Genomic DNA, 13272 nt, shown 5'->3' on the forward strand with positions numbered 1-13272 from the left:
AGGCGGAGGTTGCGGTGAGCCAAGATCGCGCTATTGCACTCCAGCCTGGGTAACAAGAGCGAAACTCTGTCTCAAAAAAAAAAAAAAAAAATATATATATATATATATATATATATGTGCTGCAACAACTAAGGCAAATTTCTTTTGAATGGAAAGATAAAAGAATAAAGACATAAAGAGGAAACAAATCTTAGAACTAATTATTACTATTTGGGAGGCTGAGGCAGGACTGCTTGAGCCTAGTTTAGTTGACTAGCCTGAGCAATATGGTAAGATTTTGTCTCAAAATAGAAAAAAAACAAAAAACAAAAAAATTGAAAACAATGAACAAAGACTTACACATCTGTAGGACAAGAGCAAGGAGTCTTAATGTCTTAATGACAGTTGGGTCATTAAATCCCTTAAGGATAGGAGAAATAATTTTTTTTTTTTGAGACAGAGTCTCACTCTGTCACACAGGCTGGAGTGTAGTGGCAAGATCTTGGCTCACTACAACCTCTGCCTCCTGGGTTCAAGCAATTCTCCTGCCTCAGCCTCCTGAGTAGCTGGGACTACAGGCATGCACCACCACACCCAGCTAATTTTTGTATTTTTACTAGAGATGAGGGTTTCACCACGTTGACCAGGATGGTATTGCTCTCCTGACCTCATGATCCACCTGCCTATGCCTCCCAAAATGCTGGGATTACAGGTGTGAGCCAACGCACCCGGCCAGAATATTTTTATTCTTTAAGAATATTTTTTAAAATACTACCTTTTTAAGATCTGACATTTAAAAAAAGAAGAAGAAAAAGGAAAAAATACTGCCTGAAAACCTCCCAAATTTAGTAAAATATATTAACTGATTAGACTTCAAAAGCTCAGCAAACTTGAATCAGACAAAACCCAAAGAAATTCAAGTCCAGACTCATAATCAAACTGCTAAAAGCCAAAGACTTTTTTTTAGACAGAGTCTCGCTCTGTTGCCCAGGCTGCAGTGTGATGGCGCGATCTCGGCTCACTGCAACCTCCACCTCCTGGGTTCAAGTGATTCTCCTGTCTCAGCCTCCCAAGTAGCTGGGACTACAGGCACACACCACCATGCCTGGCTAATTTTTGTATTTTTAGTAGAAAATACAAGGGTTTCACCATGTTGGCCAGGCTGGTCTCGAACTCCTGACCTCGTGATCCACCTGCCTCGGCCTCCCAAAGTGCTAGGATTACAGGCGTGAGCCACCATGCCCGGCCGACAATTTTTTTAAATAATGAAAGCAGTCAGGGAAAAACAATGCATTACCTACAAGGGACATATTAGATGACTGTAGATTTCACTTCAGAAACAAGGGAGTCTAAAAGGAAGCGAAGCAACATTTTTAAAGTGTTGAAAGAAAAGAACTGTCAGCTTCAAGTTATATATCTAGGGCCAGGTACGGTGGCTCACGCCTGTAATTCCAACCCTTTGGGAGGCTGAAGTGGGCGGATCACGAGATCAGGAGATGGAGATCAACCTGGCCAACATGGTGAAGCCCCATCTCTACTAAAAATACAAAAATTAGCTGGGCATGATGGCGTATGCCTGTAATCTCAGCTACTTGGGAGGCTCAGGCAGGAGAATCACTTGAACAAGTGAGTAGAAGGTTGCAGTGAGCCGAGATCGCACCACTGCACTCCAGCCTAGTGACAGAGCAAGACTCTGTCTCAAAAAAAACAAAAACAAACAAATAAACAAAATATATATCCAACGAAAATATCCCTCAGAAATCAAAGTCTTTGCAGATGAGGAAAAACTAGTAAGAGAATTTGTCACCAGTACACCTGCTCTAAAAGAATTGCCGGCTGGGCACAGTGGCTCACACCTGGTAATCCCAGCATTTTGGGATGCCAAGGCAGGTGGTCACCTGAGGTCAGAAGTTCAACACCAGCCTGGCCAACATGATGAAACACTGTCTCTACCAAAAAAAAAAAAAAAAAAATTAGCTGGGCGAGGTAGTGGGCACCTGTAATCCCAGCTACTCAGTAGGTTGAGGCAGGAGAATCGCTTAAAAGGAAAGTGGAGGTTGCAGTGACTCGAGTTCACACCACTGCATTCCAGCCTGGGCAACAAGAGCAAAACTGCATTTCAAAAAAAAAAAAAAAAAATTGTAAAGGTGGTTTTAAAGCAGGCTGGGTGCAGTGGTTCATGCCTGTCATCCCAGCACTTTGGGAGGCCAAGGCTGGTGAATCACAAGGTCAGGAATTTGAGACCAGCCTGGCCAACATAGTGAAACCCCGTCTCTTCTAAAAATACAAAAATTACCTGGGTGTGGTGGCACACACCTGTAGTCCCAGCTATTTGGGAGGCTGAAGCGAGAGGATCACTTGAACCCAGGAGGCGGAGGTTGCAGTGAGCCAAGACCTTGCCATTACACTCCAGCCTCGGTGACAGAGTGATACTCCATCTCCCTCCCCCGCCAAAAAAAAACTATACACAAAAAAAAAAACAGATTTTAAACTGGAATTTAAAATGTGTTCAAAGAGCCCAAAAAGCAGGAAAACAGAAACAAAAATGAGAGAAAAGAACAAATAATAAAATGCAGACCTAAACTCAAACATTCAAAAATTATATAATTAAATAAAAATGGGATAAGCACGGCCGAGTGCAGTGGCTCACACCTGTAATCCCAGCACTTTGGGAGCCTCAGGCAGGTAGATCACAAGGTTGGGAGATTGAGACCATCCTGACCAACATGGTGAAACCCCGTCTACTATAAATACAAAAATTAGCCAGGGATGGTAGCACGTACCTGTAGTCCCAGCTACTCAGGAGACTGAGGCAGGAGAACTGCTGGAACCCAGGAAGTGGAGGTTGCAGTAAGCCAAGACTACACCACTACACTCCAACCTGGGTGACAGAACAAGACTGTCTCAAAAAAAAAGAAAAGAAAAGAAAAGAAAGAAATTAGGATATTGTGTTATATGTACACAACAAGCACCATATAAACATTTATTAAACAAATTCCAGTCAATGTACCCATATTTTAAAAAGTCTTAGCTCTTTTTTTTTTTTTGAGACGGAGTTTCGCTCGTTACCCAAGCTGGAGTGCAATGGCGCGATCTCGGCTCACCGCAACCTCCGCCTCCTGGGTTCAGGCAATTCTCCTGCCTCAGCCTCCTGAGTAGCTGGGATTACAGGCACGCGCCACCATGCCCGGCTAATTTTTTGTATTTTTAGTAGAGACGGGGTTTCACCATGTTGACCAGGATGGTCTCGATCTCTTGACCTCATGATCCACCCGCCTGGGCCTCCCAAAGTGCTGGGATTACAGGCTTGAGCCACTGCGCCCGGCCCAGTCTTAGCTCTTCCTCTAAAGATTAGCTAGCCTTTTTTTGTGTGTTTTATGTTAAAATAAAATGTTTAAGGTATGCTTTGTATCTTCCCACCACCTTTAACAATTTTGATTAATCTGTTTCAATCTCACTGCAGGACTGCAACTGTTTCTTTGTTTTCTTTTTTTCGAAACAGAGTTTCACTTTTGTTAACCAGGCTGGAGTGCAATGGCCCATCTGGGCTCAGGACAACCTCCACCTCCAGGGTTCAAGTGATTCTCCTGCCTCAGCCTTCCCAAGTAGCTGGGATTACAGGCATGTGCCACCACACCCGGCTAATTTTTGTATTTTTAGTAGAGACGGGGTTTTTCCATGTTGGTCAGGCTGGTCTCAAACTCCCCACCTCAGGTGATCCTCCCGCCTCAGCCTCCCAAAGAGCTGGAATTACAAGCATGAGCCACCTTCCCCAGCCTTTCAACTTTTTCTTACATGTCACTGTCACTCCCATATTGCCTAGCACAGCGTATTGTACAAAGCTATCACTCATGTATTATGTTAATTAGAAGAAATTTTAATTAAAAGTCACATGCTTTTTAAAATATTCTATGAATTTACATCATCTTGTTTTAGATTTAAGGAAAGAAAAACAATTTGCTAAACTATTTTGTCAAGTACTGAGAATTTCAACTCCTCAACAGATTCTTATTTTACAAAGAAACTAATCATTAAAGACAATGACAGTAAACCACAAAAGTAATAACTACTTAGTTATAACTACTTAGTTATTACTTTTGTGGTTTACTGTCATTGTCTTTAATGATTAGTTTCTTTGTAAAATAAGAATATGATTACCAGTACATTAAATAAATCATTAGACTAAAAATGAATTTAAAACAAAAGACTGACTTAATTACTATCTCAAAATTTGAACCTGTTTCCAAAGCTAAACATAATATAAACTTTGTTATCTTGTATGATTAGGAACATTAATTTTGGAGACAATAACCTAAAAGTTAATAAAATATTGTAGTCAACAGTTACTGTTTACATACACATTAACAAACATGAACAAATTTTCATACATATGTGATTATATACACATCACATACTAACACTGTCCAGTAAGTAATCTAAAATTATTTTTGTGATTCAGAGGTTACTCTAAAACCACTCTGTGCTTCAACATCTTTACTGTCATTCACTCACTCACCAAATATTTGTTGAGTGCTATTCTATCAAACACTGTGCTAAGCCACTGTCTACAAAAGACATTTAAATGAGAGCTTCCCTAGCTTTCAAGGGGTTCACAATCAAATGGGTATAGCTGACATAAAAACAATAAGACAAGTAAGCAATTTTAACATAAACCCTAAAAAATGTTTATGAACTAGTGACCACAATACTAGTTCTTGGTATTCTATTCTGTTTATATATGTAAATATTAGTGTAACACCATTATTTTTATTAGTGCCACACATGAATCAACAGCCTCATGTGCCATTCTTGCACCTTCCAATCCTTCACTTTACTCCAGTTCTTAACACTGGTACAGCAAACCCATCCAGTCTCTCTTTTATCACTCAACTAGCTGAGACTTTGGGAGCTAGATAGCCTCCTCATCTTGAATAAGCAAAGTAAAACCGTGGAATGAATCCTTCCTCTTAGGATATTTGGGGGAGTAAATGAATCAGAGTTGCTGCCCAAAAGAATAAAGCTGCCCAGAGGTAGTGACCCTGAAAGCCTATTCAAAGTAGCAGTAGTTAAAAGTAGCTCAAAAAAAAAAAAAAAAGAAAAGAAAAAAAGACTTTAGTGTTTGTAGCTCTAAAAGTACCAAGTGAGGAGGGGAGAGAGCCGGGTCAAGAGTGGCTACAGACACTGCAATATGTACAAAAACTTTTGGTTTTGAAATGTATTATTTTATTTATTCTGATCTTTTTTTTTTCTTTTTTTTGAGACAGAGTTTCACTCTCCTTGACCAGGCTGGAATGCAATAGTGCAATCTCAACTCACTGCAACCTCCAACTCCCAGATTCAAGTGATTCTCCTGCCTCAGCCTCCCAAGTAGCTGGGATTACAGGCATCTGCCACCATACCCAGCTGATTTCTTCTAGTAGAGACCGGGTTTCACCACATTGGCAGGCTGGTCTCTTAACTCCTGACCTCAGATGATCCACTGGCCTCGGCCTCCTAGAGTACCGGGATTACAGGACACTGCGCCCAGCATCTGATCTCTTTTTCTTAAAAAACAAGTGATACAAACAGATTTGGGTATGACCACTGTATTGGAGTAATGAAGATGTGACATTAGAGTAGGAAGAGACACAATGGGGTGTCAGGACACATTTCCAAGATAATATAGCCCAAATCCTTTTATCTTTTGTAAAATTGTTATTAATAAAGATGGGGCCTTGCTATGTTGCCCAGGCTGGTCTCCAACTCTTGGGCTCAGCAGTCCTCCTGCCTCATCCTCCCAAAGTACTAGAATTACAGGCATGAGCCGCCATGCCTGGTGCTCCAATTCCTTCAGAAGCTTTTCATGTACAAGTGGTACAAAGTTTACTGTGTATTTTCCCACTATAATCAAATCTTACTGGCCAAACTAATTAAGACTGAATATTTAATTTAAAAAGAAGACTGGGAGGCGTGCAGTGGTTCATGCCTGTAATCCCAGTACTTTGGGAGGCAGAGGCAGGTGGATCACAAAGTTCAAGACCAGCCTGACCAATATGGTGCCCATCTCTACTAAAAATACAATAGGCCGGGCATAGTGGCATGCGCCTGTAGTCCCAAATACTCAGGAGGCTGAAGCAAGAGAATCGCTTGAACCCAGGAGGCTGAGGTTGCAGTGAGCCGAGATCGTGCCACTACACTCCAGCCTAGGCAACAGAGCAAGACTCCGTCTCCAAAAAAAAAAAAAGGGAAGACTGTAAGACCCACAGCATCATGTGTTATTCACAAGAAAATAAGGCTTCAGAATTCAGAGACCATCAAAATTTTCTTGAAGGAGCTATAAATACTGAAATGCACAGGCATTATGAAAGTATCTTTATCTTTGTTTCTCAATACAATTGATATAAAAACATTATAGAAAATTCGCTGGGTCTTTTACCAAGAGTGTTTTTTTTTTTTCTCTTGAGATGGAGTCTCGCTCAGTTGCCCAGGCTGGAATGCCATAGCAAGATCTCAGCTCACTGCAATCTCTGCCTCCCAGGTTCAAGCGATTCTCCTGCCTCAGCCTCCTGAGTACCTGGGATTACAGGCGCCCGTCACCACGCTTAGCTAATTTTTTGTATTTTTAGTAGAGACAGGGTTTTGCCATGTTGGTCAGGCTGGTCTTGAATGCCTGACCTCATGATCTGCCCACCTCAGCCTCCCAAAATGCTGGGGTTACAGGCATGAGCCACAGTGCCTGGCCTGTTTGTTTTTTTAAGACAGAGTCTGTGTCGCCCAGACTGGAGTGCAGTGGCGCAATTTCGGCTCACCGCAGTCTCTGCCTCCTGAGTTCAAGTGCTTCTCCTGCCTCAGCCTCTCAAGTAACTTGAATTACAGGTGCCTGCCACCACACCCTTTTTTGTTTTAGTAGAGATGGGGTTTCACCATGTTAGCCAGGCTGGTCTCAAACTCCTGACCTCACATGATCCACCCATCTCAGCCTCCCAAACTGCTGGGATTACAGGCATGAGCCGCAGTGCCCGTCCCCAAAAGTGTTTTTCTTTCTTTCTTTCTTTCTTTGAGACGGAGACTGGCTCTGTCACCCAGGCTGGAGTGCAGTGGCATGATCTTGACTCATTGCAACCTCTGGCTCCAGGGTTCAAGCGATACTCCTGCCTCGGTCTCCCGAGTAGCTGGGGTTACATGTGGCAACACCACACCTGGCTAATTTTTTTGTATTTTTAGTAGAGGTGGGGTTTCATCATATTGGCCAGGCTGGTCTTGAACTCTTGACCTCAAGTGATCTGCCCACCTAGGCCTTCCAAAGTGCTGGAATTACAGGCATGAGCCATGGCACCCGGCCAAGAGTGTTTCTTTCCTTTTTTTTTTTTTAAGACAGGGTTTCACCATGTTGGTCAGGCTGGTCTTGAACTCCCGACCTCAGGTGATCCGCCTGCCTTGGCCTCCAAAGTGCTTGGATTACAGGCGTGAGCCACCAAGCCCGGCAAGAGTGTTTCTTAAGGCATATTTTTGCAAAGCGGTACTCATGGACTCAACAATATAGAATCCTTCTCATCATATCATGTTACAGTCTAAAATTTTGAATAGCTGACGCTATCCAATATCCCACTCAGTAATAATTTTCTAATCAATTCTCCAAATTTTTGACATGTGTACCATATAAATAATGCTGACATAAGTATTCATGAGCATATTACTTTTCCTGCATTTGGAATGATTATCCTACACTTTGTTTTCCAGTTTTATTGTATAATCCTGGAACTTGATTCTGATTATTTTACAACAATCGGAGCTTAAATCAAATAAACTAGATATAGAAATTCTGGAGCTCCTGATAATTTAGAACCCAGAGATACAAGAACAAAGAGGAAGAATGAAAAATTATTTGGACAAAATAATTACACTATTTAAAAAATAAGTTATACGAAACTGGATCACTTTAAAATGTAACACTAACACTGGGGATTCAAAATACTTCTAATCCCAGCACTCTGGAAGGATCACTTGAGCCCAGGAGTTCAAGACCAGCCTGGACAACATGAAAAAACTCCCATCTCTCCCATCCATACCCTTACACCCCAACCCCCACCAGAAAAAAAAAAAAAAAAAGCCGGGTGTGGGCCTGTGTAGTTTCAGCTACTCCCGAGGCGTGGGAGGGCAAGGCTGCAGGGAGAAGTAATTGCACCACTACACTCCAGCCTGGGAAAGAGAACCACCCCCTCCACCGCCTTTTTTTAATTTTTTTTTTTAAAGACAGGGTCTCTCTCGGTCCTCCAGACTGGAGTGCAGTGGCTCAATTACCAACTCAGCCTCGACCTCCTAGGCTTAAAACAATCCTCCTACCTCAGTCTCCCGGACTATAGATGCGCGCCTCCACACCTGGCTAACTTTTTATTTTTATAGAGAGCTAGAGCGGGGTTTTGCTATGTTGCCCAGGCTGGTCTCCAATTCCTGGGCTTAAGTGATCCTCCCACCTAGCTCTCCCAAAGTGCTGGGATTACAGGGGTGAGCCACCACAACTGGCCACTTTTATCATCTAATGACTATTACCAAGTCCTATCCCAGAAGTTCTGAGGAAGCTAAAAAACAAAATTTCCCACGAAATACCGGCTTCTAGGTACAAAAGCCAAAAGTCTTCTACTTGGAAAGGAGAAGGAAATATATATATACATTTCAACTATTAGTTTATTAACTTAGAAAACTACAGAATGGGAGAGGTATAGATAAAACAAGGTTCGGCATTAAGTGATTGTGTTTGAAACTGCATGAGAGGATTCATCACACTCATGTCTGCTTGACATTTTCCATAATAAAAAATAAAAAGTTAAAATATTACGCATAGTTTTAAAATTCAAGTTTCCCCTAAAGATCTGTTTCCGACCAGATTTTAAGTTTACTACTACAGAGTGAAGCTGCTGTGTCTTTCGTAATTAACCTACAGTTCCTGGGTCCCGACCCTCCTCAAAGTTTATGCTGGTGAATTCCAAGTGCTCACCTCCAGCACCGCGGAGGAGAAGCGCCGAGATAACAAAGAAGAGAGGCCCAAGGATCCTCCCAAGACCTCTCACCACACACGCAGGATGCGAGAAACCGAGCAGAGGCCGCTGCTCGCTTCAGCGAAAGAAAATGTAATTTTCTCCGGCCAAACTGGACCCAAGTCCGCCCCTCAGCCCAGGAACAAGCCCAGGAGGCTATCCCGCCCGGCGGAAGTGGACCAGGCTCAGGGACAACGGTCTCTCGAGGCACTGGAGGCCCCGACCTTCCCGAAGTCTCTCCGGGCCAGAAGAGAGGGGGTAGGGGTGTCGCCGAGAAGCCCTCGCCGAGGCCGCGGCGTTTCCGCCCCAGGGAAAACACACCTCGGGGCAAGAAGACTAAGGGAAAGTTAAGCGGCTCGGAGTATCAACGACCAGCGGCCCCCGAGCTGCTCGCGACCCTGCGACGCCCCCCACCCCGGCTGGGGCAACCTCCCCTGCCGCGGGCCCTCGACGACCTGACCCCAGGTCTGACCCCCACTTCCATGATCCTTCCCTTTCTCCTCAGCTGCCCCCTCCGAAGTCGTTTGAAGCCCGGGACCTAGCGCTAGCTAGAGACCGCTAAATCCGGGGCACAGAGGAGACAGGAAGACGGAGACCTCTGACGCCGAGGATGCCACACTCACCTGACCGAATCCAGGCGTGAACACTGCAGACTCCGACTTCAGAATCAGGGTTCAGCATCCAAAATGGCGACTCTCGAGGCCTCAGCACAGCAACCACAGGCGGAGGGATCCACGGGATCTGAGCTAGCCACGCCCTCCTTTCCATGGATTGGCTGCGCGATCGCCGCTGCCGGGACCCACACGCTGACTCAGGGCTCCCTCCCTCGGTTTCCTTTGGCGCGGGAGCGGCCGGGGACTACTTCCCGCGGCGGAGGCACGGGAGGCCGTGGGAGACGCGACACGCCGACTGAGTCAGCTGCTGGGGGCGCGCCCGGAATTTTGTTCTGGGCGGGGTGAGGCCAGAAACGGCTGCTGGTTCTTGGACTCTGCGCCCACGGGCTTACCGTGCCCAGTGCCCTGCCTCCGGATTCTATCATATCTGGCTCCCAGTACTGCCTCTCTGACGCCAAGAGTTGCTCCTTGAGATTTGTTGCCGTCCGTCGCTGGACTTTCCCCCTGGGTGGAGCGGCGAAGCCGGTTTCGAAGCCTGCTATCTCTGACTCTTCACCTAGCGTCTTCGTGTCACTCTACGGACTCGTGTTCCCCCGCCCCGCTTTTAAGCCGACCCGTTGCCCTTTCAACCAGAATTGCTGCGGTCTGTGTGGTGTAATTCCGTAGTGTGACCTCAGCACCACATTCTCTGGCGATTTCCCTAATTTATCTCGGTATTCAGAGGAAACTTTTTCCTTGGTTACCTTTGTTTTTAACTTGAAAACCATTCTCTGCTTGGCCTTGGAAGGGGCCTTCTGAGTACTTTGGGAGGCCAAGGCGAGAGGATCGCTTGAGCCCAGGAACTGGGGACCAGCCTGAACAACATAGGGAGACTCCATCGCTACAAAAAAAGTTATTAAAAATTAGGCGAGCAGGCTAGGCGCGGTGGCTTACGCCTGTAATCCCAACACTTTGGGAGGCTACGGCGGGTGGATCACCTGAGATCAGCAGTACGAAACCAGCCTGGCCAACGTGGTGAAACCTCGTTTCTACTAAAAATACAACAAATTAGCCAGGCGTGGTGGCGGATGCTTATAATCGCAGCTACTTGGGAGGCTGAGGCAGAATTGCTTGAACCTGGGAGGCGGAGGTTGCAGTGAGCTGAGATCGCCCCATTGCACTCTAGCCTAGGCAACAAGAGTGAAACTTCGTCTCAAAAAAAAAAAAAAAAAAAATTAGGCAGTGCGTACGTGTGGCCCCAATTACTCAGCAGGCTAAGGCAGGAAAATCGCTTAAGCCCAGGAGGTCGAGGCTGCCGTAAACGGTGATCATGCCACAGCACTCCAGCCTGGGCCACAGAAAAAAAGTGAAAGGGCTGGGTGCGCTGGCTCACACCTGTAATTACAGCATTTTGGGAGGCTGACGCGGGCGGATCACCTGAGGTTGGGAGTTCAAGACCAGCCTGACCAACATGGAGAAACCCTGTCTCTACAAAAAAATAAAAAATAAAAAACAAAATTAGCCGGGCTTGCTGGCACATGCCTATAATCCCAGCTACTCGGGAGGCTGAAGCAGAATTGCTTGAACCCAGGGAGCAGAGGTTGCCGTGAGCCGAGACTGTGTCATTGCACTCTGGCCTGGGCAACAAGAGCAGGGGGAGAAAAAAGAAAAAAAAAGGGGGGTCTCCAGAAGGAAGTCATCTGACCCCTGCTATAGAGGATATGCATCTAACGCTTGCAGCAGGGCACTCTTATGACAAGTAGAAGCTAGCCGATATGGTAAGATGTTGATGTGAGTTTAGAAATACTGTATCTTTATAACCATTTGCAACATTTCAAGATAAAACCAAGTTCCAAGCCAGCTCAGTGACTCAACGCCTGTAATCCCAGCACTTTGGAAGGCCTAGGCCAGTGGAAAACCTGAGGTCAGGAGTTCAAGACTAGCCTGGCCAACATGGTGAAACTCCGTCTCTACTGAAAAAAAAAAAATACAGGCCGGGCGCGGTGGCTCACACCTGTAATCCCAGCTACTTGGGAGGCTGAGGCAGAAGAATTGCTTGAACCTAGGAGGCAGAAGTTGCAGTGAGCTGAGATCATGCCACTGCACACCAGCCTGGGTGACACAGCAAAACTCTGTTTCAAAAAAAAAAAAATTTAAGTAATGCATAAACATGGCAAACTACACACATAGCTCAAAAAGATGCACAGTGAAAATGTCTCCCTCCTCTAATTCTCAGACTTTCAGTCCCCTTCTCCAGAACTAGAGTAACCATTGTAACCAGATTCTTATGTCTTTCTGCAAGTTACTTAATCTCTCTGTGCCTTGGTTTCCTCATCTGTAAAACACCACCACCTACCTTAACAAAGTCACGAGGCGGTGCGTGGTGGCTTATGCCTGTAATCCCAGCACTTTGGGAGGCTGAGATGGGTGGATCACGAGGTCACTAAATCGAAACCAACCTGGCCAAGATGATGAAACCCCATCTCTACTAAAAATACAAAAATTAGTCGGGCATGGTGATAGGTGCCTATAAGCCCAGCTCCTCGGGAGGCTGCAGCAGAGAATTGCTTGAACCCAGGAGGTGGAGGCTGCAGTAAGCCAAGATCGCACCACTGCACTCCAGCCTGGGCGACAGAGCGAGACTCCATCTCAAAAAAAAAAAGACGTGAGGATTAAATGTTTTAATTTCTGAAAATCTCTTAGAACAATGTCTGACGGCTGTTTAATGGTGTCAGTATTTTTCCAGTGATATTTACATGTAAAACCATGTGTCTTTATTTTTTTTTCTTTAGATGGAGTCTCACTCTGTCGCCTAGGCTGGAGTACAGTGGCACAATCTCGGCTCACTGCAGCCTCCACCTCCTGCCTCAGCCTCGTGAGTAGCTGGGACTACAGGCACCTGCCACCATGCAGGGCTAATTTTTGTATTTTTAGTAGAGATGGGTTTTCACCGTGTTAGCCAGGATGGTCTCAATCTCCTGACTTCATGATCTGCCAACCATGGCCTCCCAAGGTGCTGGGATTACCAGGTGTGAACCACCGTGTCCCGCCCATGTGCCTTTTTTACACATATTGTAGCATACTAAAATCCTATAGTGTAATTTACTTTAAAATACCTATCTTAGCCAGGTGCAGTGGCTCACCCCATAATCCCAGCACTTTGGGAAGCCAAAGTGGGCAGATCTCTTGAGCCCAGGTGTTTGATACCAGCCGGGGCAACACAGCAGAACCCCATCTCTACAAAATACACAAAGAAAAATTCAGCCAGGCTTGGTGTCATGCACCTGTAGTCCCAACCACTCAGTAAACTGAGGTGGGAGGATAACTTGAGCCTGGGGAGGTCAAGGCTGCAGTAAGCCATGATTGTGCCACTGCACTCCAGCCTGTCTCAAAAGTGAGACCCTAGGCCAGGTGTGGTGGCTCATGCCTGTAATCCCAGCACTTTGGGAAGCCGAGGCGGGTGGATCATGAGGTCAAGAGATCGAGACCATCCTGGTCAACAAGGTTAAACTCCGTCTCTACTAAAAATATAAAAAAATTAGCTGGGTATGGTGGCGCGTGCCTGTAGTCCCAGCTGCTCGGGAGGCTGAGGCAGGAGAATTGCTTGAACCCAGGAGGGGGAGGTTGCGGTGAGCCGAGATCGTGCCATTGCACTCTAGCCTGGGTAACAAAAGCGAAACTCCATC

At 45.5% G+C, this 13272-nt stretch overlaps 1 protein-coding gene across 1 annotated transcript in view; it reads right to left on the reverse strand.

Moving 5' to 3' along the window:
• Window positions 1-9705, reverse strand: part of IST1 (IST1 factor associated with ESCRT-III) — a 30282-nt gene extending 20577 nt beyond the window's left edge. Inside the window, exon 1 of the mRNA XM_012437332.2 lies at window positions 9617-9705. The gene's annotated coding sequence lies outside the window, so the exon portion shown is untranslated. The remainder of the gene's footprint in view (window positions 1-9616) is intronic.
• Window positions 9706-13272: the final 3567 nt, after the last annotated feature.

The sequence above is a fragment of the Aotus nancymaae genome, unplaced genomic scaffold, assembly GCF_030222135.1.
Source record: "Aotus nancymaae isolate 86718 unplaced genomic scaffold, 86718_ANA_hifiasm-v0.15.2.pri h1tg000030l, whole genome shotgun sequence".
In the NCBI taxonomy this organism is placed as follows: domain Eukaryota; kingdom Metazoa; phylum Chordata; class Mammalia; order Primates; family Aotidae; genus Aotus; species Aotus nancymaae.